Genomic DNA, 26,683 nt, shown 5'->3' with positions numbered 1-26,683 from the left:
TAACTTCTTGATTTGATTTATTTATCTGCTTTTCAATCATAGGTTAACTGTGTAGGTACAGTATTGCCGCATTGTTATATCTGTCCTGCACGCTTTACTCTGTTCAGATACTGGGTTTAACCCTTACTCGCTCCTTGATCAATGTATTTAGGTCGCTTTATTTTACAAGGGCAGCATGATGGCACAATGGTTAGCACAGCTGCCTCATAGCATCGAGGACCCGGGTTCAATTCTGGCCTCAGGTGACTGTGTGGAGTTTGCACATTCTCCCCGTGTCTACGTGGGTTTCCTCTGGGTGCCCCGGTTTCCTCCCACAGTCTGAAAGACGTTCTGGTTAGGTGGATTGGCCATGCTACATTGACCCTTAGTGTCCCAAGGTGGAAAGGTTATATGGATTAGATGCTAAAAAAAGGATTACAAGTATAGGGTGGGGGAGAGGGCCTGGGTAAGATATTCTGTCAGGGAGTTGGTGCAGACTCGGTGGGCTGAATGACCTCCTTCTGCAGTGTAGGGATTCCATAATTCTATGAAGACATTCTCGGGGTTAATTCAAACCATTTTTAAAGATTTATTTATTAGTCACAAGTAGGCTTACATTCACACAGCGATGAAGGTACTGTGAAAACCCCCTAGTCGCCACACTCCGGCACCTGTTTGGGTACTCTGAGGGAGAATTTAGCATGGCCAATTCACCTAAACTGCAGATCTTTGGACTGTGGGAAGAATGATGTGGAGATGCCGGCGTTGGACTGGGGTAAACACAGTAAGAAGTTTAACAACACCAGGTTAAAGTCCAACAGGTTTATTTGGTAGCAAAAGCCACACAAGCTTTCGAGGCTCTGAGCCCCTTCTTCAGGTGAGTGGGAATTCTGTTCACAAACAGAACTTATAAGACACAGACTCAATTTACATGAATAATGGTTGGAATGCGAATACTTACAACTAATCCAGTCTTTAAGAAACAAAACAATGGGAGTGGAGAGAGCATCAAGACAGGCTAAAAGACAGGCCTGTTGGACTTTAACCTGGTGTTGTTAAACTTCTTACTGTGGGAAGAAACCAGAGCACCTGAAGGAAACCCACGCAGACACGGGGAGAACGTGCAAACTCCACACGGACAGCGACCCTAGCCAGGAATTAAACCCGGGTCCCTGGCGCTGTGTGGCAGCGGTGCTAACCACTGTGCCACCCTTGTAAAATAAATATCAGGGGGCTGGTTGGCAATCCTGAACCAAATCCCTTTGCTGGGCCACCCAGCATGGTGCTCTCATTAGAGTGAGATTGACATTGTCTCTGAACCTGAAGACATGGACGCATCACTAGCTCCTGCAGTTTGCAAGGATGATGGGCTCAAGGGTTGACTTTTTGAGAATTCTTATCTTGGGGCAGTCTTGAGTGAGGCATGCATCACTTATAGTTCTGATTAGTGATCCAGCCAAAAAGGAGGTCAGCAATAATTCATTTTATACAGCTGTGGAGGAGAGATCAGTGGGGGCAGCAGGATTGCTAAGAGATGGAGGTCAGGGGGCAAAGGGCACAGGCTGAGGATGGGGGAGGGGCATGCCGACAAGGTCCCCAGTGGCAAATGCCTACACTATTCCAATGGAGCCCAGAGGAACAATCCACCTCCTGACCTCACAAAAATAAAAATGGACTAACTTTATCGGGGCCTCTTCCCCTTTACTGCCAGATATTGTTGAACTTCAGTGCAGGATCCACTCATTATGCTCTCAATATTGCACTGGGATCCAAAATAGCTCAGAGGAGGGGATGAATTTGGGCAGCATTGGAATGGTCAAAAAGGGGCCGGATTCTCTGAACCCTTTCATCTTGCCAGTGACAACGGAGAGTTTGGCGCTCAGCCAAATCTCCATTCACTGCAGCAGGCCCGGAAAATCCCAGCCGCGGCCGAGGTCGGCAAATTCCGGCCAAGGTGGTAAACCTTGGTTTTGACCTCTACCGTCCTTTTATTGCTGTGTTGAGGGAGTTAGAAATCGCATCTTTGTGTCTCATCTTTTCCTGAGTATTATTTTGGCTGCTTTTTTAAAATTGTGGTTCCCTTCAGTTGCCACAATTTTACTATGAACATTCTCCACATCATCAATGAGAACGGTGATGTAATAATCACTATCTAAAATAAAGTAAAAGTTTATTTATTGGTCACAAGTAAGGCTTACATTAACACTGCAATGAAGTTACTGTGAAATTCCCCTAGTCGCCACACTCCGGCGCTTGTTCGGATCAATGCACATAACCAGCACGTCTTTCAGACTGTGGGAAGAAACTGGAGCACCCGGAGGAAACCCACGCAGGCATGGGGAGAATGTGCAAACTCCACACAGACAGTGACCCAAGCCGGGAATTGAAACCGGATTCCTGACGCTGTGAGGCAGCAGTGCTAACCCACTGTGCCACCCTGTCGTCCTAACCTACCCATATTGTAACTTAAAAACTACCACAAAACCAGGTACAGGAGCTGGAATACCTCAGTCCAGTTTCCAATTCATAAATCCACACCACTTGCTGCTTGGCATCAATGGCTCCATTGTTTGGTGAGCAAGCTTTGGCCAAGATTAACGATCAGAGTTATTGTCACATTACCAGCAAGGGATTAGCATTGGCAGGGAGTTAGGGTTTGAGATAGCGCTAAAATGGTGTAGCCCCAATTCTCCAGTTGTGGGTCCAGCCTCCTACTGGAAACGCAAAATCAGGAAGTGTTTCTTATTCGGAAAGGTCTTGGTGTTAGCCAGGGTGACATCCAGTGACACTGTCCCAGATTTTCACTCCCAGGTCAGATGCACAGAGACTGGAGGATTCTCAGCTTCGCAAACCCAACCGGTAAAAACTGCGGCCCACCGTCTCAATTTTCATTCTGGAGGAGGGAGCACTGGAGTCGATGTCGGGCCTGCCGACATGGGAAAGCTGCTGAGTATGGAGATGGGGTGGGTGGGAGGCCTGCCTCTGTGCCCCAGAACTTTGTTGGATTAAGTAAAGAAAGATTAAAACAAAAAACAGTCCTCACCCCTTACACCCTTGCAGTCACATACTCCCTATGCCCCATCCATGCCAAACTGTGTCACCTCATGTCCCCCACCCCACATGGCCCCTCATACTCCCTAAGCCAATGCATATCCCTCTACTTACCACCATGGCCCACATATCCCCTATGCCAACTCATGCCTCCCCATGCCCCACCTACCACCATTTTCCATTAACCCCTCCATGTCAATTCAACTAGCTTCCTTTGACAGTTCATAATGGCTTTAACAGCTTTGACAATTCCTTGACAGTTTGACAGTGCTTCGAGTGCTTTGACAGTTTCTTGATAGTTTGACAGTTGCTTGACAACTTTGACAGCTTGACAGTTCTTTGACAGCTTTAAAAATCATATTTACTTGTAACAATCCCAAAGGATGCTTTGCCACTCCCAAAGGGTGCCACGTCTCTCCCAAAAGTGTCCTGGGACTATATCCAAATAGGTACCTTATCTCTTCAAAAGGAGTGGCTATTCAAACAAATCAACCAAGTTTAAATCATCTCTTACATGGTCTAATCTGCACACGCTGAGTTTCATACTTCTGGCCTACTAAAATTCCACAATAGTGGAGCCAATTTATGGTTTAAATGCCTCCTTAAACCAACCATCTATGCCCGGATCCTAGTCCAACTCCAGTCCTGTCCCAGGGAATGGTGGGGAGGGGCAGTGTGTTGTTCACTTTTGGGAGGGGTATAATCCAGAACATCAACTGAAAACACAGCCTTAATTTCCACAGGTACGCTGATGACCCCAAGTTCGACCTCATCCGACTCATCTGCTGTCACAAATGATCAGATGGCTTGTCCTGCGTCTTGTACTGGATGAGCAGAAATTTCCTCCAATTAAAAATTGGGAAGACCAAAGGCATTGTCTTCAGTCCCCACAATAAATTCCGTTCCCAGGCCATTGACTCCATCTCTCTCCATGGCAACCATTTGAGGCTTGATTGAAATATCCTCTAGCGCAACTACTGAGATATTTGCACTTATCTAATCCTGGCCTCTTGAGCACTCCTGTTATCAATTGCTCCAACACCTACACATCTCTGCCTCTCCACCTGCCTTCTTTCCCCAGAAGACACTCCTCAAGACCCATCTCTTTGATCAAACCTTATTTGGCTCAATGGCAAATTTTGCTTTACAACGCTTCTGAGAAGTGCAGTGGGATGCATTATTACGTTAAAGTTACTATGTAAATACAAGTTGCTGTTATTGCACAAGGGTCTCATGTGTGCCATAGGACCTCAATTTGATTATTTAAAGGGGCAACCACCTGAGTTTGCCAGATGCTCTGACCATCCAATAGTGGACCCTGAGCGAGGTAGGAATGGCCACACTCTCACTGGGAAACAGGAGGTCATTCAGTTCACATCCTTCTTGGGTGCTCACATGCTGTTTCAACCAGGTGGGAGGCCTCAAAGCTTTCCCCCTTGCTTTGTGGGCTCACAATCAAGAATTAAAACCAAAATGAGGGACAGAGAGTTGTCAGGACCCCCAGACATGCCTTTGGCAGAGGAAATAAAGTACACAAAGTAAGTTTCCAGTCCATACTGCAACTCTCAGATATAAATATATCTCATATAATATTTTAAAATCCTTAAATCTGCATGCATCTTTCTTCAATATTATTGCCTGCATCCACATTTAACATAGGGATGTATAAACATAGAAACTAGAAACACGATTATACCATTCATTTTGATCATGGTTGATCATCAAATCAAATATCCTGATCCCACCTTTTCCCTTTACCTCCATACCCCTTGCTCCCCTTAGCTCTAAGAGCTATGTCTATTTTTTCTTGAAATCACACAATGTTTGGCCTCAACTACTTTCTGTGGTAGTGAATTCCACACATTCACCACCCTCTGGGTGAAGAGGCTTCTCCTCACCTCAGTCCTAAAAGGTTTACCTCTTATCCTCAAACTATGACCCCTAGTTCTGGACTCTCCCACCATCAGGAACATTCTTTCTGAATCTACCCTGTCTAATCCTGTTAGAATTTTATAAGTTTGTATGAGATCACCTCTCATTCTTCTAAACTCCAACGTATATAATCCTAACCGACTTAGTTTCTCCTCATATGACAGTCCTGCCATCCCAGGAATCAGCCTGGTAAACCTTTGCTGCGCTCCCTCTATAGCAAGGACATCCTTCCTCAGATAAGGAGACCAAAACTGCACACAATACTCCAGGTGTGGCCTCACCAATGCCCTGTACATTTGCAGTAAAACATCCCTATTCCTATACTCAATTCCTGTGTAATCTGTGGCCCGGGGAAATTAAACCCCCCTCTCGGTGGACAGAATGTTCAGAATGTTTAGCATATTTTTATATAGCTTTTTATCGGAGATCACAATTCAGACAGTGTCTTGCTTAAGGGGCATTCTCAGGAATGCTCCTACATTCTAAACTGTGAAATGCTATGATGCAGTTCTGCAGCTCCTCACATGGTGAGCTTCTGATTTGACACATGCTACCCTGGACAGTTGCCCAGTGGAGGCAAGTCACTTTCCCACAGGAAGACAGCAAGACTATCATTCAAACTACAGATCCCAAGGTTTTAATTGAGTCCTTTCCTCTGCTCTCTGGATATTGGGCTGACCCTGACTCCTAACGGCATTTCTTTGTACTTCTCACTGATTGGAAAGCACAGGAAGGAAAGAGAAGTACTGAATCACTGGTGACAATATCCCACATCCAGTAATGGAGGTGGAGAAACAATAAATCTGCCAAGAGCCTCAGGAGGTGCGTTGCAAGCAGTACTGCGTCATGTTATACGGACTCTTGAAATAGAGAAGATGCTATTGTTTTTAATTATTCTGGCCAGCAATGCCGACGGTCTTTCTTTATGAGAGGGGATAAATTGAATACCTTCTAGTATTAGCTTAGATGAGACAGAACTGATATCTGCTCCATTGAATTACTTGTTGCCTGATGATAGGCCATTGGTGACAGCAGTTGACACCACAGTCCATCTCCCATCTCAAGCCTGGAGAAGAATACATGACGATGTGCAATCTATTGACTGAATTCGTAGCATTCACTCTAATTGCATCCATTATCCATGAACATTTTCCTCATTATAATCTGCCATCCCTCTTCATTAAACCGACATAAACATATGCACGACCACACATGCTCTTGCCCACACTCACATATTTGTGACAGAAATAGCTCATGTGTATCTATTTGCATGTGTGTTAAAGGAAGGATGGAGTTGCTGCCACACACACACAGATATACACACACACACAGATACACACACACACACAGATACACACACACACATACAGATATACACACACACACACAGATACATGCACACAGATATATACATACACATGCAAACAGATATGCACACACACACATATACATAAACACACGCACAGATACAGACAAGCAGACACACACATGCACACAGATACATACACACACACATATACACACGTACACACAATGTGTGTCTATCACAGACACACACACCTGGTGGGGAACCCAATGTTAAGCCGACCTATCTCATTAAGGTTACAGGAAAGACCCTGTCAAAATCACAATAACTTTGAACCTGTCTCCCTCCCCAATGCTTCTGGACCAGCTTTCGAAGCAGGCACGTTTGCCGCTCACTTCCTGCAGGACATTTGCGCAAAAACACTCGACTGACGCCAATATAAACGCAGCCTTAATTTACAAGCGTGCATTTTTTAAAAAAACTATAAGATGAAGACTGGCAGAAGAGAAATGTCGCACTGATGTATGTAATGAATTATTGTTTTGGCAATACGATAAAGGGCGTTATTAGCAACAGGAGAGGCTGGAAGATATTTCAGGAAAAAAAAAGGAGACTCAAGTTAACGGAAACCCATCTCCTGTCCTCACCCTCATTGCTTGCAGCTGACTGTTAGCTAACAGGGCCCAACTGAGCGAGCGAACATTAAAAGGAGAGAAAAAGGAAAAGGAAATGAATGGAGCTTTATTAGAGCATTTCTTTTTCCCCCCTGCTTGACCCAATTATCAGATTTTACATTTCAGCTTAAGACAGTAGATCAAACGACAAGAGCCACTTTGTGCTGCAGCCAGGAGACCATATGATGCTTCTCATTGACCCTGCTGCCTGCCAAGAAATTGTGCCTTTAAGTTACTTTGCTGTATCTGCTGCTGTAGCATGATTTGTGATGAAACTGGTTCCGTGGAGATCATCCCAGGATTTTATTATGCTTCGTAAACATTTTCAGCAAAAAAAAACATAAGAAAAAGATTAAGGAAGGAGACCAACACGACTACAGGGGAAGATTTGTGCCAAAGTATTCTGGTAAAGCACGCAGTTTTCGTTAAAAAAAAAGTCCTGAAATATTAAGTATGCTTGCAAACAACTTTTTTTTCTCAGTTTTCAGATCATTTAACTTCAAAGCTACAAAAATAGACTCATATTTATATCACACACTATCACATTTCACAGAAATTCCCCAAAGGACGCCATATCGCACAAACTTACTTTGAAATGCATTCTTTTTTGGCAGGAGAATACAACAGTCATTTCGCACACAACAAGATCTAAATGGCAATGTGGTGCGCGACCAGTTTAAATGTTCTTTTGGTGGCTTTGATTAAGGGAAGAATGTTGGCCAGAACATTGGGAAACCTCCCTGCTTTTCTTCAAATAGCGCCATGGTGTCTCCTATGTCCATTACCAATGCAGGAACATTCAAAGTGGTGCCTGCAGATATGATACCAAGAGTGATTTTGGTTATGGGGGAATTTCTTCTATACGTTGCCTCTCTCCGAAAGAAGGAAATAATTTACACAATGTAGGGCCTCATCTCATTTCTCAGAAACATCTCAAAAAAACAGCTTGATGTTTCACTCAGTGGCCCAAAAAGGTCACAACTGGTGAACCCTTCATCAGTTTGCCAGAAAAGAATGAACGTGTCATTCCAACCATGAGAAACAAGACCCTATGGCACTAAATGGAGCCGGGGAGTTCGTGCCAGTGTCCTGGTCAATATTTATCCCTCAACCAACATCAATAAAAGGGGTAACCCACTCCAATATCTCATAGCTGTTTGAGGAAGCTAGCTGGACTCGCATTGGCTGTTACACAGTGAGTGGTTAGGATCTGGAATGTACCACCTGAAAACATGGGTGGGGGAGCACTGCAATTTGGTCTTTCGAAAGGGAGTGTGAAAAGCATGTAAAGGGAAAAGAATGGAGGAGATGCAGGAAAAGGAAGAGTGAGAGGGACTAGCTAAGTTGCTCTTGCAGAGTGCCGGAACAAAGACAGTGGGCCAAATGGCCTCCTTTTGCATGTAATTCTACCATTCCAAGATGGACCTCACTTCAATAGGTACTTCATTGGCTGCAAAGCTCTTTGGGAAGTCCTGAAGCCCATGCAAATACAAGTATTTCTTTCTTTTCACTCCCTCAGTTGGCTACCTGCTGTGGGAGAATTGATGAATAGGGATTAGTGCATAAATGGCTCACAGTAAGCCTCTCTGGCACTCCCAAATGTTTATTGATCAGTGGTATGTGAAAGGGAGGGGGTAGCCTAGTGGTATTATCACTAGATTATTAATCCAGAAACATAGCTAATGTTCTGGGGACCTGGGTTCGAATCCCACCATAGCAGATGGTGGAATTTGAATTCAATCAAAAAAAATCTGGAATTAAGAATCTTCTGATCACCGTGAAGCTATTGTCGGAAAAACCCATCTGGTTCACTTATGTCCTTTAGGGAAAGAAATCTGCTGTCCTTACCTGGTCTGGCCTACATGTGACTCCAGAGCCACAGCAATGTGATTGAATCTCAACTGCCCTCAGGCAGCTAGGGATGGGCAATAAATGCTGGCCAGCCAGCGACGCCCATGTCCCACAAATGAATTAAAAACAATTGTACTAGAGAGAAATGAACAAATGCTTTTGAGGATTACCAATTGCAAGAGCAGAATGCACCATACATTTTCAGTTTGCCAAGTGCGGCCAGTTTTCCAATGGTTTCTTTTATTAATTTTTATTGAATTAAAAAATGGAACAATAACATTACTTAGGCTGACCTGACTGTATTTTCTTAGATTGTTGATGTTTTCATAGAGTTCCGACAGTGCAGAAGAGGCCATTTGGCCCATCAAGTCTGCACTGACTCTAATGGAGAATTCCACTCAGGCTCTCTCCCCTGCCCTAATCCCGTACGGGGCAATTTAGCATGGCCAATCCATCTAACCTGTACATCTTTGGAGTGTGGGAGGAAACCGGAGTACCCAGAGGAAACCCACGCAGACCTGGGAAGAACGTGCAAACTCCACACAGACGGTCACCTAAGGCCAGAATTGAACCCGGGTCACTGGAGCTGTGAGGCAGCAGTGCTAACTACTGTGCCACCGTGCTGCCCGCTGCTGTTTTGTAATGTTATGCTGAGATACTGCACATGCAGTAAGATTTCTTTCTGCGTGTGTCTGCCACAGAAGAAGTCAAATAGGCCTCTTCTATAAAATCCCAATATCAATTTTAAACACTGGTTTGGACATGCAGAGAACCACCCTCTGTTGTAATATTACTTTAAGAAGCTCAAATTGCAGAGAGAGGAGAGAGAGAGTGACTTCTGGTCACATGATGACATCCAGGTACCTGGTTCATCAGCATGTTGAGCTTCTTAAAGAAACATCATTCCTAAAGTGATAATGTACAAGATTTATCTATTAAAAAAAGGGGAATGTGTAATGTTGCTTTAAGAGTGAAGTCCCTTTAAGAACCACAACATGCAGATCAACCAGGTATCCGAGTGTCATTGTGTGACGAGGAGCCACAATATCTTTCAGCATTGTTTTACCCTGGACAACAGAATGGGTGGGATTTTACAGCCTTGGTCGTCCCGAAACTGTAAGATCCTGCCCAAGGTCAACGGACCTTTCCATGGTCCGCCCCCGCCTCGCCCGCTCCGATTCCAGTAGCTGGGCGGGGTGGCAACATTCCGGCCAATGCGTCTGGAGATTTCTTTACTGCCTGTGCTGAGTTAGCTGTAAATAAACCCCATCAGAGATTCTCGAGCAAACGGAATCCATGTACCTCATTTGTGTCACATGTAGATAGCACAAGTAAAGCACTGCACCCTCCAGCATACTCTTCCACTTCAAGTGGGGAAAGGAGGAAGGAAATAGAGGAATTTTTGGACCAAAATAATAATTCTACCCCTGAATAGTGCCCCAGGAGTTTGTGATCAACTGGGACTGAGCGAGATACAACAATTAGTTATTTTTTAATGTTTTCAGCAGTGGAACAGTTCACTTCCATTTAACTGTCTCCCCAGAAATGGCACAAACTCACACAAGATGCCGGATGATTGGAGGGTGGCTCATGTTGTTCTGTTGTTTAAAAAAGGTTCCAAACAAAATCCGGGAAATTATAGGCCAGTAAGTTTGACGTCGGTAGTGGGCAAGTTATTGGAAGGTGTGATAAGGGATGGGATCTACAAATATTTGGATAGATAGGGACTTATTAGGGAGAGTCAACATGGCTTTGTGCGTGGTAGGTCATGTTTGACCAATCTATGAGAGTTTTTCAAGGAGGTTACCAGGAAAGTGGATGAAGGGAAGGCGGTGGATGTTGTCTACCTGGATTTCGGCAAGGCCTTTGACAAGGTCCCTCATGGGAGGTTAGTTAGGAAGGTTCAGTCGCTGGGTATACATGGGGAGGTAGTAAATTGGATTAGACACTGGCTCAGTGGAAGAAGCCAGAGAGTGGTTGTGGAGGATTGCTTCTCTGAGTGGAGGCCTGTGACTAGTGGTGTGCCACAGGGATTGGTGTTGGGTCCATTGTTGTTTGTCATCTATATCAATGATCTGGATGATAATGTAGTAAATTGCATCAGCAAATTTGCTGATGATACAAAGATTGGAGGTGTAGTGGACAGTGAGGAAGGTTTTCAAAGCTTGCAGAGAGATTTGGACCAACTAGAAAAATGGGCTGAAAAATGGCAAATGGAATTTAACGCAGCCAAGTGTGAGATATTGCACTTTGGAAGGACAAACCAAAGTAGAACGTACAGGCTAAATGGTAGGACTCTGAAGAGTGCAGTTGAACAGAGGGATCTGGGAATACAGGTGCAGAATTCCCCAAAAGTGATGTCACAGGCGGATAGGGTCGTAAAGAGTGCCTTTGGTACATTGGCCTTTATAAATCGGAGTACCGAGTATAAAAGTTGGAGTGTTACGGTAAGGTTATATAAGGCATTGGTGAGGCCGAATTTAGAGTATTGTGTAGAGTTTTGGTCACCTAGTTATAGGAAGGATGTAAATAAGGTTGAAAGAGTGCAGAGAAGGTTCACAAGGATGTTGCCGGGACTTGAGAAGCTGAGTTACAGAGAGATATTGAATAGGTTGGGACTTTATTCCCTGAAGTGTAGAAGAATGAGGGGAGATTTGATAGAGGTGTATAAGATTTTGATGGGTATAGATAGAATGAATGCAAGTAGGCTTTTTCCACTGAGGCTGGGGGAGAAAAAAACCAGAGGGCATGGGTTAAGGGTGAAAGGAGAAAAGTTTAAAGGGAATATTAGGGGGGGGGCTTCTTCACGCAGAGAGTGGTGGGAGTGTGGAATGAGCTGCCGGATAAAGTGGTAAATGCCCTGTAAAATCCTATTTCTTTAACATTTAAGAAAAACTTGGGCGGGTTCATGGATGAGAGGGGTGTGGAGGGATATGGTCCAAGTGCAGGTCAGTGGGACTAGGCAAAAAATGGTTCGGCACAGACAAGAAGAGCCAAAAGGCCTGTTTCTGAGCTGTAATTTTCTATGGTTCTATGGTTCTATGGAGACAGAAACGTGACAGGTTCAACACATAGTTAAGAGCTAAACAACAGGATTACTGCAGCACATTTTCAACTGCATTGCCACATAAGGATTTGTGCCTCTGCTTCAGATATTCAGATTGTGTGGATTTTGAAATGGTGTTGTGTGATAATTCATGAGCAAGCATTTGGTATGTTCAAAGAACTAAGTTAAAGTATCCTTTGGACACATCAGTGGACCTATTAAACCAAATAAGTTAACGTGGATTTGCATCCAAACAGGTTCAGCTTGTATAGGTTATTGTTCACAGGGTGTAACTCAAGGCCCTGGATTACAGTCTGAGTGAGCTAGATGCTGTGACTGGTAAGCCTGAAGTTTTGGGGGGGGGGGGGGGGGGGCGGGGCGGTGCGGGGGGGGGGGCGGAGGCAGATGGAAACACTTGCCTAATATTGTTAATCTCTACTGATCATTTTCTATTCTTGTTCGTCTGTAGTTCCTGATACAATGGGATAGTCATGATGGGCCGATGGGCCTCCTTCTGCCCTGTAAAATCCTATCTATGACTCTTATCATTTTATCTTAATTCTTTCCTAAAACATCACTCCCAGTGATAGTTTCACCTCCCTCGATCTTTTTTGATTTGAGTTGTTATTGTCACGTGTATTGGCATACAGTGAAAAGTATTGTTTCTTGCACACTATACAGACAAAACATACCGTACACAGAGAAGGAAAGGAGAGAATGTAGAAAGTTACAGTCATGGCTGGGTGTAGAGAAATATCAACTTAATGCAAGGTAGGTCCATTCAAAAGTCTGATGGCAGCAGGGAAGAAGCTGTTTTTGAGTCGGTTGTTACGTGATCTCAGATTTTTGTATCTTTTTCCTGACGGAAAGCTCTCACCTTCCTCCTGCAGTTTAGGATTGTTATGGATAGGATAAGGGTGAGAGAGAGAGAGAGAGACCTGCTGAAATCCCCCTTCTCAACTCTCTGTAATCAGTGGGTTTCAGAGGAGAAGGTGTGTGTGTTTCATTTTAACCCCAGGCTTTTTGTGGGTTTAAACAAAGGAAGATGATAGTTTATTTAAGCATTTACCCAGAAATCGAACCCACCGGCACCCATTCACACAGTAATACACCCACAAACATGCCCGGGGAAGATACAAGTGGAGACTTGTACTAGTTATTTTAAAAAAGTTCATAATTCACATGGTTATCTTGTTTTGGAACCTGGTGGAAGGCCTTCTTCACACTCGGCAGCATGGTGGCACAGTGGTTAGCACTGCTGCCTCACAGCGCCAGGGACCAGGGTTTGATTCCAGGCTTGGGTCACTGTCCGTGCGGAGTTTGCACGTTCGCCCCGTGTCTGCGTGGGTTTCCTCTGGGTGCTCTGGTTTCCTCCCACAGTCTGAAAGATGTGCTGGTTAGGTGCTTTGGCCATGCTAAACTCTCCCTCAGTGTACCCAAACAGGTGACGACTGAGTGTGGCAACTAGGGAGTTTTCACAGTAACTTCATTGCAGTGTTAATGTAAGCCTACTTGTGACTAATAAATAAACTTTACTTTTACCTGATGTACAATTTAGGTGAATTCAATAGCCGAAGTCATATGGCGAAAGAATTTACAGGATTTTCTCAATGTGATGTAGCTCACAATGACAGTTTCTTGTGGTATAGCTACCCTGGCGTCAGTTTACTGCCTGATGGACCCGGAAAGGAGCAGGCTTGGCAATCGTAAACTGGCACAACTGTCAGATCTTTCTCAGGCACTTTCCTGTGTCTCTCTTTCTCTGCAGACAGTACTTCTTATTTAAAGATTCAAAGGGACAAACATGGCTGTTCCACTATGAGAATCCTCACATTTGTGATTCCTTTACTAAACATTCTTAGATTGATGAGCCACACACTGCTTCATAGTTTCTGGATTATTGTCCCATTGATTTAACACAACCACCTTGATGGGTTAAACCAATTGCTTTGTTTCTTCTCAAAAAGACTCATTCAATTCAGGAATATCTTCTGATGGTGTTTCCGAATATGTGTAATACTTTTTCGTCTGGAATGTACCTTTTGTCCTTGTGAGATACTGAGCCAATTCTTGGATTCATTCTTGGAATACACAGACCAGGTCATTTGACCTTGAGCGGCCATCTTGGAGTAATTCAAAGATTCCGCACTGAATAAAGTTTATGGGAGGGATTCTCTGGCCATGCTCGCCTCAAAATCAGAGGATCCTGCCCGAGGTCAATGGACCTTTGCATGGTCCACCCTGCGCACTCCCCTCCCTCCCCCACCACCCACTACAATTCCCACGGTGGGTGGGACGGGAGAATTCCAGCCTATATTTTTAATATGGCTTTAATGGGCATGGCAATAGGCTCTTGATATGTAAGCTCAATATCACATCAACTAATTACTACTTAATTTATCAAATTTCCTTTCCTACTCTGCCCTTTTCAGCATCGACTCTCCCTTTGGCAATAATGACAAACATTACAAACATCTGCAACGGGATGGAAAAATCCTGCCGGCGTGAACGGGGGTAAGATTCCCGCCTTGGCATTACGAGGTAATTAACTGCATGTGAAGCACTCTGAGATGTGATAAGAACATAAGAACTTAAGAAATAGGAGCAGGAGTAGGCCATCTAGCCCCTCGAGCCTGCCCCGCCATTCAATAAGATCATGGCTGATCTGAAAATGTTTGATAAATGCAAGTCTTTGTTTAAGGATTTTTACTGACTTCTTATAGAAAATTGATTTTGCATTAATTCTGTCTTTAATAATTTAAATAGATTTTGTCACAACCGTAGAGTCATTGAATTGAATCATATAATACCTACAGTGCAGAAGGAGGCCATTCAGCCCATCGAAACTAGATTGACACTAGAACATTATTATACTATAGAACACATTTACGCAGAATGTTAAAATATAGCAATCAATTGTAGATTTTTCTCAATAAAAATACAGTAACAATATCATAAATGTAAATCTTCCTTGATCAGTGATATCTGATGATCCCTTAACATGTTTTGACCTGCAATGCAACCATGTTAGGATAAGCAAAACCTTTTTCATTCTTCTCTTCTTCCTTCCATTTTTCCTATTTTTGCTTCCATCTCTCAATCCCACATTTGAGATGGTTCCCAGGTAACTGGGAACACGTTTCCATCTGCCTCCACACCCCCTCCCCCCCGAAAACCTAAGGCTTACCACATGTCTGCATTGTCCCCAGCTTGCACCATGCATAACAAGATGATCCATCGTACTAGCTTTGCCCTCAGTATGTGACATTTAGCAAAAGTGTGTAGCTTGTTGTATCTGTAAGTCCACCTTATTCCTTGTTCATAGAGTCGTAGAATTCCTACAGTGCAGAAGGAGGCCATTCTGCCCAATGAGCCTACACCGATAACAATCCCACCCAGGCCCTATCCCTTTAACCCCAAGTATTTACCCTTCTAATCCCCCTGACACAAAGGGAGAATTTAGCATGGCCAATCCACCTAACCTGAACATTTTTGGAATGAGGGAGGAAACTGGAGCACCAGGCGAAAACTCACACAGACACGGGGAGAACGTGCAAACTCCACACAGACAGTTACCCGAGGCTGGAATCAAACCCGGGTCTCTGGCGCTGTGAAACAGCAGTGCTAACCACTGTGCCACGGTGCCGCCCAGAACACACAGAACTAGATAATGGGCTGGATTCTCCGACCTCGCTTGCACCTGGTATTCTCTGGTCCCGCTGCTGTGAATGGCTGTGTGCCAAATTCTCCATTTTCGCTGGCAGCGACAGTGGGGCATGAATGGTCAGAGAATCCCAGCCAATATTGTGTCAAATTTTGCGAACCATTCAGCCCAACACGTCTGTTTGGGTGTCCTCGGCAAAGCAGCCAGCATAATTAAGGACACCACGCATCCCGGACATTCTCTCTTCCACCTTCTTCTGTCGGGAAAAAGATGCAAAAGTCTGAGGTTACGCACAAAACCGACTCAAGGACAGTTTCTTCCCTGCTGCCATCAGACTTTTGAATGGATCTACCCTGCATCAAGTTGATCTTTCTCTACACCCTAGCTATGACTGTAACATTACATTCTGCACTCTCTCCTTTCCTTCTCTATGAACTGTATGCTTTGTCTGCATAGCGTGCAAGAAACAATACTTTTCACTGTATGCTAGTACGTGTGCCAATAATAAATCAAACCAAATCAAAATCAAATCAAAAACATAAGCCTCCTGCCACTTCACTTAATCTCCCTTGATAATGTTGTTATCTTTCCTTTCTGGCCAAAGAATCCTTATGTTGCTTTTTCTTTCCCTTTCTATTTTGGATGGCAAATAGGAAACATTAAAAACAGAGGTTGGTGCCACATTTGGACTTGATAAATTGGGAATCATTGTAATCCTGTTTAGAGCCTGTAGCGAAGTATAGAAGCCACTTTTGTGCTCAGATGGATGACGGGGGCACTGTTTATCGGTCAGATTGAGAGTCTGGTGAGGTGTTTTGGGACGCAGATCAATTTCCAGTTGATCTGCCTACGGAAACTACCCATGTAGCTTTGCAAAGGGCAACAGTGTGTGGGTGGATGTTGTCACTAGGCCACCACATCCCTGATGTGTGTTGATATAATGGGAGTGAAAAGGAAGTGATTTGGTCTTTCGGAATTCTCCACTTGGATCAGGTGTATGTTTATCTGGAGCTGAATTTATTTATGTTTTGCTGCAAAAATGCTACTTTAGTCTGTGTGGGGATAAAAGCATCTTTATTTTGCCCTCCGTATGGTTCCCCCAGCTGAAAAGACACTCTATCCCTTCCCTTTGGCTTCCTCTTGAATAAATCCCACAATGAAATATTGTGTTTGTGAGGTGGGCAGCCGAGATGTAGCGAGTATTTTAGAAAGATCCAAATCCGCTGAGCAGTGAGTGACAAAGTCTTGAACGGGGATGGGCCAGCTGAATTACATTTACACCATTAGAATAATGAGAAATATCAACATTGTCTAAATTTAGAATTTTGATCAGGGGTGTTTAATTCCGGGGAAACAGGGATGAGATGATAAAAGCAAAATACTGCGGATGCTGGAATCTGAAACAAAAACAGAAAACGCTGGAAAATCTCAGTAGGTCTGACAGCATCAGTGGGGAGAGAATAGAGCCAACGTTTCGAGTCTGGATGACCGTTCATCAGAGCTGAGAGCAAAGAGAATCAGCGAAGATTTATATTGTGAAGGTGGGGTGTGGGGGGTGAGGATGGAATGGGACAAAGGGAATGTAAATGAGGATATAGGAGGTGCTAAAAAGTGTCCATTAAGTGATCAGAATGTGTGAATGGCAGATCAGAGGTAGAGATTATTAAAGCGCTGCCTGAGGAATATGGCAGCTGCACTGAAGGGGTAGATGGCAGGGTTGGGGGGAGGGGGCACAAGGAGGAGAGCTGGAATGGAACGTGGAAAAATAGAGGTGAGAAAGAAGGATGATAAAATGGATGAATAGGATGAAACAAAATGGAAATGGAGTGAAGATGGGAGATGAGAAGTTGATTTCTGTGGAAAATGCTTTGTATTATAGAATCGTAGAATCCCTACAGTGCAGAAGGAAGCCATTTGCCCTATCGACTCTGCACCGACCGCAATCCCACCCAGGCCCTATCCCTATAACCCCATGCATTTACCCTAACTAGTCCCCCTGACACTAAGGGGCAATTTAACATGGCCAATCCACCTAACCTGCACATCTTTGGACTGTGGGAGCAAACCAGAGAACCCGCAGGAAACCCACGCAGACACATGGAGAATGTACAAACTCCACACAGACTGGCACCTGAGGCCGGAATTGAACCCGGGCCCCTGGCACTGTGAGGCAGCAGTGCTAACCACTGTGCCACCGTGCCGATGAAGAAGCTTCTTTTGAATTGCCGATTGGATTTCCTGCTGACTATCTTATATTGATGGCCTCTAGTTACCCATAAGAGCAAATATTCTCTCTTGTTTCTACTCTGTCAAAACCTTTCATAATAGTGTCAAGGGGATTAGGACTATAAACATGTAGGATTACGGGGATGGGGCCTGAGTGGGATTGTGGTCGGTGCAGGCTCGATGGACCAAATGGCCTTCTTCTGGACTCTAGGGATTCTATGATTGTATGATTCTAACCAAAGAGTAATGAGAATATGGCACTTATTACCATAGGAAGTACTGAAGTAAGTAATGTGGATGCATTGAAAGGGAAGCTAGATGGAGAAAGGAATAAAGGGTTACAATGATAGATATAGATGAGTAATTATGGGAAAGTGCTTGAGTGGATCATAAGCAACAGCATGGTCTTTTTGGGTTGAATGGCCGATTTCAGTGCTGTAATCCATTGTAATCTACATTTTAAATCTTTCTCTTCTAAATTTAAGACTATGTTGCATTGTAGAATCTTGTTTGAATCTCTTCAACTTTCATTAATTATCCACCTTCTGTTTAATTGGTTAAGTATCTCTTTAGTTAAGTCTTGTCTTAAATGAGTTATTTTCTATTTTTTTTGTTCATTATCCATCAATTATATTTTGCAGAACCTTTTCATTTCTCAGTCCCATTTCAATAAAAAAAATTCCCTAATTCCTTCAGAAATTGCAACCACAACAATTCCTCACTTATTCCTATTACGTGTCCTTAAAAATAGCATTTCTAACCTAACAACATTATTAGCAAAATAAAAGTCCTCAATCATTCATTCGTTCTGCATTATTCACATCAGCCTCATTTGAAAGCTCCCTACTTGAGGATGTTTCAATCCCATTCTGCTTTTTTTCTAGTCTGAGGCTTATTCTCTAATTTATAGGCCCCATAAATTAATCCATCCTTGTTCACCCTATAAACCCCGGTATCATTGTTCTTAAGCCTAACACGATCCATGATCCTTCCTCTCTTCCTTCAGACACTCGCCCAGTATTAATTACAGGCCTCTCAACATTCCTCATCACTCTTGTCTCCTGCCCTTATTCCAGGTCTAAACTTCACACTCGCTTTGTTCACTCCATTTCACCCTTCTTTCAGCACGGTGGTTAGTACTGCTGCCTCATAGCGCCAGGGACCCGGGTTCGATTCTCAGCTTGCGTCACTGTCTGTGCGGAGTCTGCCTATGTCTATGTGGGTTTCCTCCGGGTGCTCCAGTTTCCTCTCTCAGTCCAAAAGACGTGCGGGTTAGGTGCATTGGCCATGCTCAATTTTCCCTCAGTGTATCCAAACAGGTGTGGCTACTGGGGGATTTTCACAGTAACTACATTGCAGTGTTAATGTAGGCCTACTTGTGGCAGAAATAAATGAACTTTAAACTTTAATTATCTAAGAAAAAACACAAAGGGGATTTAATTACATGTCATTTTAGAGACATGTATAATATGAAGTAAGAAGGATAATTATATTGAGTCCAGAAGGTAAACTGAGGATTTTGAGTCACATATTAAAAGAGAAAAGTAAAGATATTTTAAAAATAGCTTGGTGGATCTCACGCAGCATGGCTCATGGTAAGCCTAGGATCTGCTTTATAACAGGTGTCTTATACCACATAACACACAATTCTACTGCCAAGGTGGAACTGTGTTTAACTTAACTTGTTTCTTTAAGGCCTCATAGTCTAATTGCCATAACTAGGTCCATTCTAAGGTCAATTTGAGGCTCAGTGCTGTTGATGAGGGAAACATGTCAACTGGCAGCTGTGAATAGACATTTCTAGCCCAAGGAGAGAGGCCAGGATCTGACCAAAAACATGATTGCGTTTGTTTCTTCTTTTAAAAAGGATCACATTTTTAAGATGTTGCTACTTCATTGATAGTTTTCTGTCCATTCAGTTGTGAATCCCAGCTATTTTATGCATGCGATAGTTCAGCAAATCAGGTTCAAAGGATCTTTGCCAGCAAATAAATGCAAATGATAAGGTGATGACTGAGCAGATTGTTGGATGCTCTTGCCAAAAAGAGGTCTCCAACATCACAGCTAATTCAATTCACTCTATGTGACATCAAATGAACAATTGAAGGCACTGGATACTGAAAAGGCTACGGACACTGACAACGTTCTGGCAATTGTACTAAAGACTGGTGGTACACAGATATCTGAACCTGAGCCAAGCTGTTCCAGTGCAGCCACAAACCCACCAGCAATGTGGGAAATTGTCCAGTTTTGGCCTGTGCACAAGATAAAGGACAAATCCAACCCGGCCAGTTACTGCCCCATCAGTCTACCCTCGATAATCAGCAAAGTGATGGAAAGAGTCATTGACAGTGTTATCAAGCGACACTTACTCAGCAATAAGATACTGAATCAGTCTGTTTCCATATGCAACAAACACCTGGACAATTGTCGGGCTTGGGATGTTAAAGTGCCAAGTAACATTTGTGTCACACAAGTGTCTGGCAATGACCATTGATGCTCAGTTTGGGTTCTGCCAGCTCCTGACCTCTTTACAGCCTTAATCCAAACATGGATCAAAGAGCTGAACTCAAGAAGTGAGTTGAGAGTGACTGCCCTTGATATCAAGGCAACATTTGACCAAGTGTGGCATCAAAGGAACCCGAGCAAAACTGGAGTCAATGAGAACTAGGGGAAAGCATTCCACTGGTTGCAGTCACACCTGACACAAAGGTGTGGCTGTTGGAGGTTAATCATCTCAGTCCTGGGACATCACTGCAGGAGTTCCTCATGGTAGTGTCCAAGGCCCAACTGTTTTTAGCTGTTTCATTGATAACCTATCATAAGGTCAGAAGTGGACTTGTTTGCTGATGGTCGCACAATGTTCAGCACCATACGTGACTCTTCAGATACTGAAGCAGGCTATGTCCATATGCAACAACATTTTCAGGCTTGGGACAAGTAACATTCTTGCCATACAAGTGCCAGACAATGACCATTTCCAACAAGAGGAATCTAACCATATGCCTTTGACACTCAAGGCATTGCCATCACTGAATTCTCACACTTTCAACATCCTGGCAGCTTACCATTGACTAGGAACTGAACTGGACTGTCCAAGAGTTGATCAGAGGCTGGAATTTCTGAGGTGAGTAACTCATCTCCTGACTTCCAAAAGCCTGCCTACCGTCTACAAGGCAAAAGTCAGGAGTGTGATGAAATATTCTCCACTTACCTGGATGAGTGCAGTTCCAAGAACACTCAAGAAGCTTGACACCATCCAGGACAAAGCAGCCCGTTTGGTCGACACTCCATCCACCAACTTAAACTTTTGCTCCTTCTACCACTGACACACAATGGTAGCAGTGTGTATCATCTACAAGACGCTCAGCCGGAACTCATCAATGTTTCTTCAAATGCACCTTCCAAATGCATGCCCACTACCACCCAGAAGGACAAAGGCAGCAGATATATGGGGGCACACCACCATCTCTGAGTCCCCTTCAAGACACACTTGATCCTGACTTGTAAATAGAACATCGGTCCTGCACTGTTGCTGGGTTAAAATCCTGGAACCATCTCCCAAACAACATTGTGGGTACACCCACACCACACAGAATTGCAGTGTTCAAGAAGATGTCTCACCACCTCCTTCTCCAGGGCAATTAGGGATGGATAACAAATGCTGGCCTAGCCAGTGAAACCCATATCCCATGAATAAATAAAAACAATGCCTTTCTGTCTTCAGGACACTCCAAGGTGTTTTTCAATGATTTACTTTTAAACTTTACCAATATAGTTTGCAGATGAATATTTAATATCATGTGGAGTTTGCACATTCTCCCCGTGTCTGCGTGGGTTTCCTCTGGGTGCTCTGGTTTCCCCCCACATTCTGAAAGACGTGTTGGTTAGGTGCATTGACCTGAACAGGCGCCGGACTGTGGCGACTAGGGGAATTTCACAGTAACTTCATTGCAGGGTTAATGTAAGCCTTACTCGTGATTAATAAATAAACTTTAACTTTAAACTTTTAAATCATATTAAACATAGAGCATAGAACAGTACAACACAGGAACAGGCCCTTTGGCTCATGATGTTGTGCCAAACATGACGCCAAATTAAACTAATCCCTTCTACCTGCCCTTGGTCCATATCCCTCTATTCCTTGCATATTCATGTGCTTATCTGAAATCCTCTTAAACATCTCTGTCGTTCCAGACACCTACTACTCTCTGTGTAATATAACTTGCTCCTCACATCTGAACTTTCCCCCCTCACCCAATATTGTTCAATATACTTAAATTATCTTTATATATTTTTGATTATGAATAACAGCATGGGAGATCAAGCATTGAAAGGGAATTAATATTTTTATTAAGAATAATGTCAAATGTAAAATCTCAATAAACTAAGTAGAGTCAAGTATATTACTGTTTGGAACTGGCAAATAAGGAACAAATAATGTTAATAAGAAAGATTTAGCTGAGGAAGTTCTTCTGACAGATCCAGATAGAACATTCCCCCATTTTAAATCATTCCAGCTTTGTCAGTCCATTCTATATCTTGATTGTTCATGGCGAACTTCCCTACATCAATCCTAAATTGGTCAAAGCTACCAGTTTGAAAATTATCCAAGAAAAAGGCTCCCGCATCAATAAATATAGAAACACAAAAGTACAATTGCTCTTGTAGGCAGCTATGGTAAGACGCTGAAGGAGATTCCCATTTCCTGAGAGAAGCCGAGGGGCAGGGTCTCAGCAGATTCTCCAACTCTTCCTATCAGGATCAGGGAAAAAGATATGAAATCAAAGGACCCAACCTTCTGTGGAGTGCTTACACTTCACCTCCAAGTTGGAGCTGTAGATAGGGTGAGCAGGGAAGGTCGGGGAGAGTGAGATTTTATGTCTGAACTATTTCCAGCCCACCGACTAATGCACTCATATTAAATCTCTGTGTATGTTAGATTGGTAGCAAAAGCCACACAAGCTTTCGAGGCTCTGAGCCCCTTCTTCAGGTGAGTGGGAATTCTGTTCACAAACAGAACTTATAAGACACAGACTCAATTTACATGAATAATGGTTGGAATGCGAATACTTACAACTAATCCAGTCTTTAAGAAACAAAACAATGGGAGTGGAGAGAGCATCAAGACAGGCTAAAAAGATGTGTATTGTCTCCAGACAAGACAGCCAGTGAAACTCTGCAGGTCCACGCAACTGTGGGAGTTACAAATAGTGTGACATAAATTCTGATTCTAGGATCGCATGATAAAGACTCAGGAGGAAAAAAGCAGAAATATTTATGTGAAATAGTGTGACATAAACCCAATATCCCGGTTGAGGCCGTCCTTGTGTGTGCGGAACCTGGCTATCAGTTTCTGCTCCGCGACTCTGCGCTGTCGTGTGTCGCGAAGGCCGCCTTGGAGAACGCTTACCCGAATATCAGAGGCCGAATGCCCGTGACCGCTGAAGTGCTCCCCAACAGGAAGAGAACAGTCTTGCCTGGTGATTGTCGAGCGGTGTTCATTCATCCGTTGTCGCAGCGTCTGCATAGTTTCCCCAATGTACCATGCCTCGGGACATCCTTTCTTGCAGCGTATCAGGTAGACAACGTTGGCCGAGTTGCAAGAGTATGTACCGTGTACCTGGTGGATGGTGTTCTCACGTGAGATGATGGCATCTGTGTCGATGATCCGGCACGTCTTGCAGAGGTTGCTGTGGCAGGGTTGTGTGGTGTCTTGGTCACTGTTCTCCTGAAGGCTGGGTAGTTTGCTGCGGACAATGGTCTGTTTGAGGTTGTGCGGTTGTTTGAAGGCAAGAAGTGGGGGTGTGGGGATGGCCTTGGCGAGATGTTCGTCTTCATCAATGACATGTTGAAGGCTCCGGAGGAGATGCCGTAGCTTCTCCGCTCCGGGGAAGTACTGGACAACGAAGGGTACTCTGTCCACTGTGTCCCGTGTTTGTCTTCTGAGGAGGTCGGTGCGGTTTTTCGCTGTGGCACGTTGGAACTGTTGATCAATGAGTCTAGCGCCATATCCTGTTCTTATGAGGGCATCTTTCAGCGTCTGGAGGTGTCTGTTGCGATCCTCCTCATCCGAGCAGATCCTGTGTATACGGAGGGCTTGTCCGTAGGGGATGGCTTCTTTAACGTGTTTAGGGTGGAAGCTGGAGAAGTGGAGCATCGTGAGGTTATCCGTGGGCTTGCGGTACAGTGAGGTGCTGAGGTGACCGTCCTTAATGGAGATGCGCGTGTCCAAGAATGCAACCGATTCCGGAGAGTAGTCTATGGTGAGCCTGATGGTGGGATGGAACTTGTTGATGTCATCATAGAGTTGTTTCAGTGATTGTTCACCATGAGTCCAAAGGAAGAAAATGTCATCGATGTATCTAGTGTATAGCACCGGTTGAAGGTCCCGTGCGGTGAAGAAGTCTTGTTCGAACCTGTGCATGAAGATGTTGGCATATTGAGGTGCAAATTTGGTCCCCATGGCTGTTCCGTGTGTCTGGATGAAGAACTGGTTGTTGAAGGTGAAGATATTGTGGTCCAGGATGAAGCGGATGAGATGTAAAATTGCATCTGGAAACTGGCAGTTGTTGGCGCTGAGCACTGAGGCCGTTGCAGCAATGCCATCGTCATGGGGGATGCTGGTGTAGAGTGCTGAGACATCCATTGTGACGAGGAGCGCTCCTGGTTCAACTGCTCCATGTGTGCCGAGTTTCTGTAGGAAGTCCGTCGTGTCGCAACAAAAGCTGGGGGTTCTTTGTACAATGGGTTTCAGGATGCTCTCGACATAGCCGGAGAGGTTCTCGCACAGGGTCCCATTGCCCGATACGATGGGACGGCCGGGTGTGTTTGCCTTGTGTATCTTCGGGAGGCAGTAGAGATCTCCAACGCGGGGAGTACGTGGGATGAGAGCACGGAGGGTGTTCTGAAGGTCCGGATCAAAGGTCTTGATCAGAGTGTTGAGTTGACGGGTGTGTTCTTTGGTCGGATCTGCAGGTAACTGTCTGTAGTGTTCCTCGTTGTTGAGTTGTCGGTACACTTCTTTGCAGTAATCCGTTCTGTTCAGTATGACGATGGCCCCTCCTTTGTCTGCTGGTTTGATGACAATGTTGCGGTTGGTCTTGAGAGCGTGGATGGCGTTACGTTGTGCTTGGGTGATGTTCGGGGCTGTCTTGTGAGTGCGGCTGATGAATTTGGTGTTGACGCACCTCCTGACGGCTTGGGCATACATGTCAAGTCGAGGGCAGCGGCCTTCCGGAGGAGTCCAATTCGACTCTTTCCTCTTCGGATGCACTGCGGATCTCTCTGTCGGCTGTTCCAGTTCATTGGCTGTCTCATTGTGTTCGTTGTTGGCCTCTTGGGGTTTGTGGAAGAACTCCCTCAGCCTCATTCGCCTGATGAATTCCTCTGTGTCTGCTGCGAGACTGATGGGGTCTATTTTGGTGGTGGGGCAAAAATTAAGCCCTCGGCTGAGAACTTCGATTTCATCTGGTTGAAGTGTGTAGTCGGACAAGTTGACAATGGACTTCCCTGCAGTGGGACTGTTTCCTACTGTGGTACCGGGGGAGGCTTGGTTGCTGCTGGTGGTGATGCCGAGTTTCTCAAGTTTCCTGTTCTTGGTGTGCATGTAGATGGTGTAGTTCCTTTGTCTCGTCTGCTTGGCAGAGTTTCGCAGCTGGTCTGCGTCCTGAGCGCAAGTTGAGAATATGGATTCGATCTTGCTACCAAATTCCATTCGAAATAATACCATTCGATTTTGCTACCAAATAAACCTGTTGGACTTTAACCTGGTGTTGTTAAACTTCTTACTGTGTTTACCCCAGTCCAACGCCGGCATCTCCACATTATGTTAGATTAACATGGTTGATAAATGATTCAAAATAATTCTTTTGTTTAATTCATTCATGGGACATGGGTGTTGCTGGTTGGACAAGCATTTATTGCCCATCCCTAGTTGCCCTTGTTCAGAGGGCAGTTGAGAGTCAACCACATTGCTGTGGCTCTGGAGTCATATGTAAGCCATACCAGATTTCCTTCCCCAGAGGACATTAGTGAACCAGATGGGTTTTTCTAACAATCAACAATGGTTTCATGGTCATCAGTAGGTTCTTAATTCCAGATACTTTTTTTTTTCTATTGAATTCAAATTCCACCATCTGCCTTGATGGGATTTGAACCTGGGTTCCCAGAACATTAGCTGAGTTTCTGGATTAATAATCTGGCGATAACGCCACTAGGCCATTGCCTGCCAATGTGATCAATGTGAAAAGAGCACAAGTAAGAATTCACATGACATGTTGTAGGATGTGGTAAAAATTGAACACAGGCGTGGGTATGTGGAGGTATTCAGTTTCAGAACTCTTAAATGCTTATCAGTTGATAACTAGAAAAAAATTCTAAAAAGTCTGAATTTTGACATATCTTAGAATTTAACATAGTCGTGAAGGTGCCAAACTACACTTTACCGGGGCAATCCAAAACCAGGAAAAGTACAGCCCTGATGTGCTTTTCTTTTCAAAGAAATGTTACTCTTGCCAAAAATGTTGAAGGATTATTTGAAGTGGATCATTTAAAACATGCTGGGATCTATCATAAATGCAATATATACTACATTCTATAAAAGAATTACATTTGCCTTGAATTATAAACGCATAAAGTACATGTTATCCTCGAAAGAGTGAATTCTTTGTTCTGGTATTCACTCGAACCAACTGGCTCTGTTAGGTGAAGTCCACATTAGAGATGGAGACTTTATGGAGAGCGGGTGCTTTCAGACTTTATTATTGACAGCCCTGTGAATGATTTGTGCCACGATTTGCATTTCCAGCAGCTGCTTTTGCTGTTACTTCCTTGTTGCTGATGCACAGGACAAACTGTGGCTAGATCACAGACAAAACACTGTTCATGTCTATCACGGCTTTTGATATCAATTCTCATTTTGCAGGTGATCGCCTCTCACTGCTGAGCAAATC

General features: G+C 44.1%; 1 long non-coding RNA gene across 1 annotated transcript in view; it reads right to left on the bottom strand.

Moving 5' to 3' along the window:
• Positions 1-26,683, bottom strand: part of LOC144506176 (uncharacterized) — a 106,915-nt gene that overhangs the window by 16,923 nt on the left and 63,309 nt on the right. The gene's annotated exons all lie outside the window — the stretch shown is intronic.

Source organism: Mustelus asterias, chromosome 17, assembly GCF_964213995.1.
Source record: "Mustelus asterias chromosome 17, sMusAst1.hap1.1, whole genome shotgun sequence".
Lineage (NCBI taxonomy): Eukaryota > Metazoa > Chordata > Chondrichthyes > Carcharhiniformes > Triakidae > Mustelus > Mustelus asterias.
Note: the sequence above shows the minus strand (reverse complement) of the source record. Positions and strands in the feature narration are given on the sequence as shown.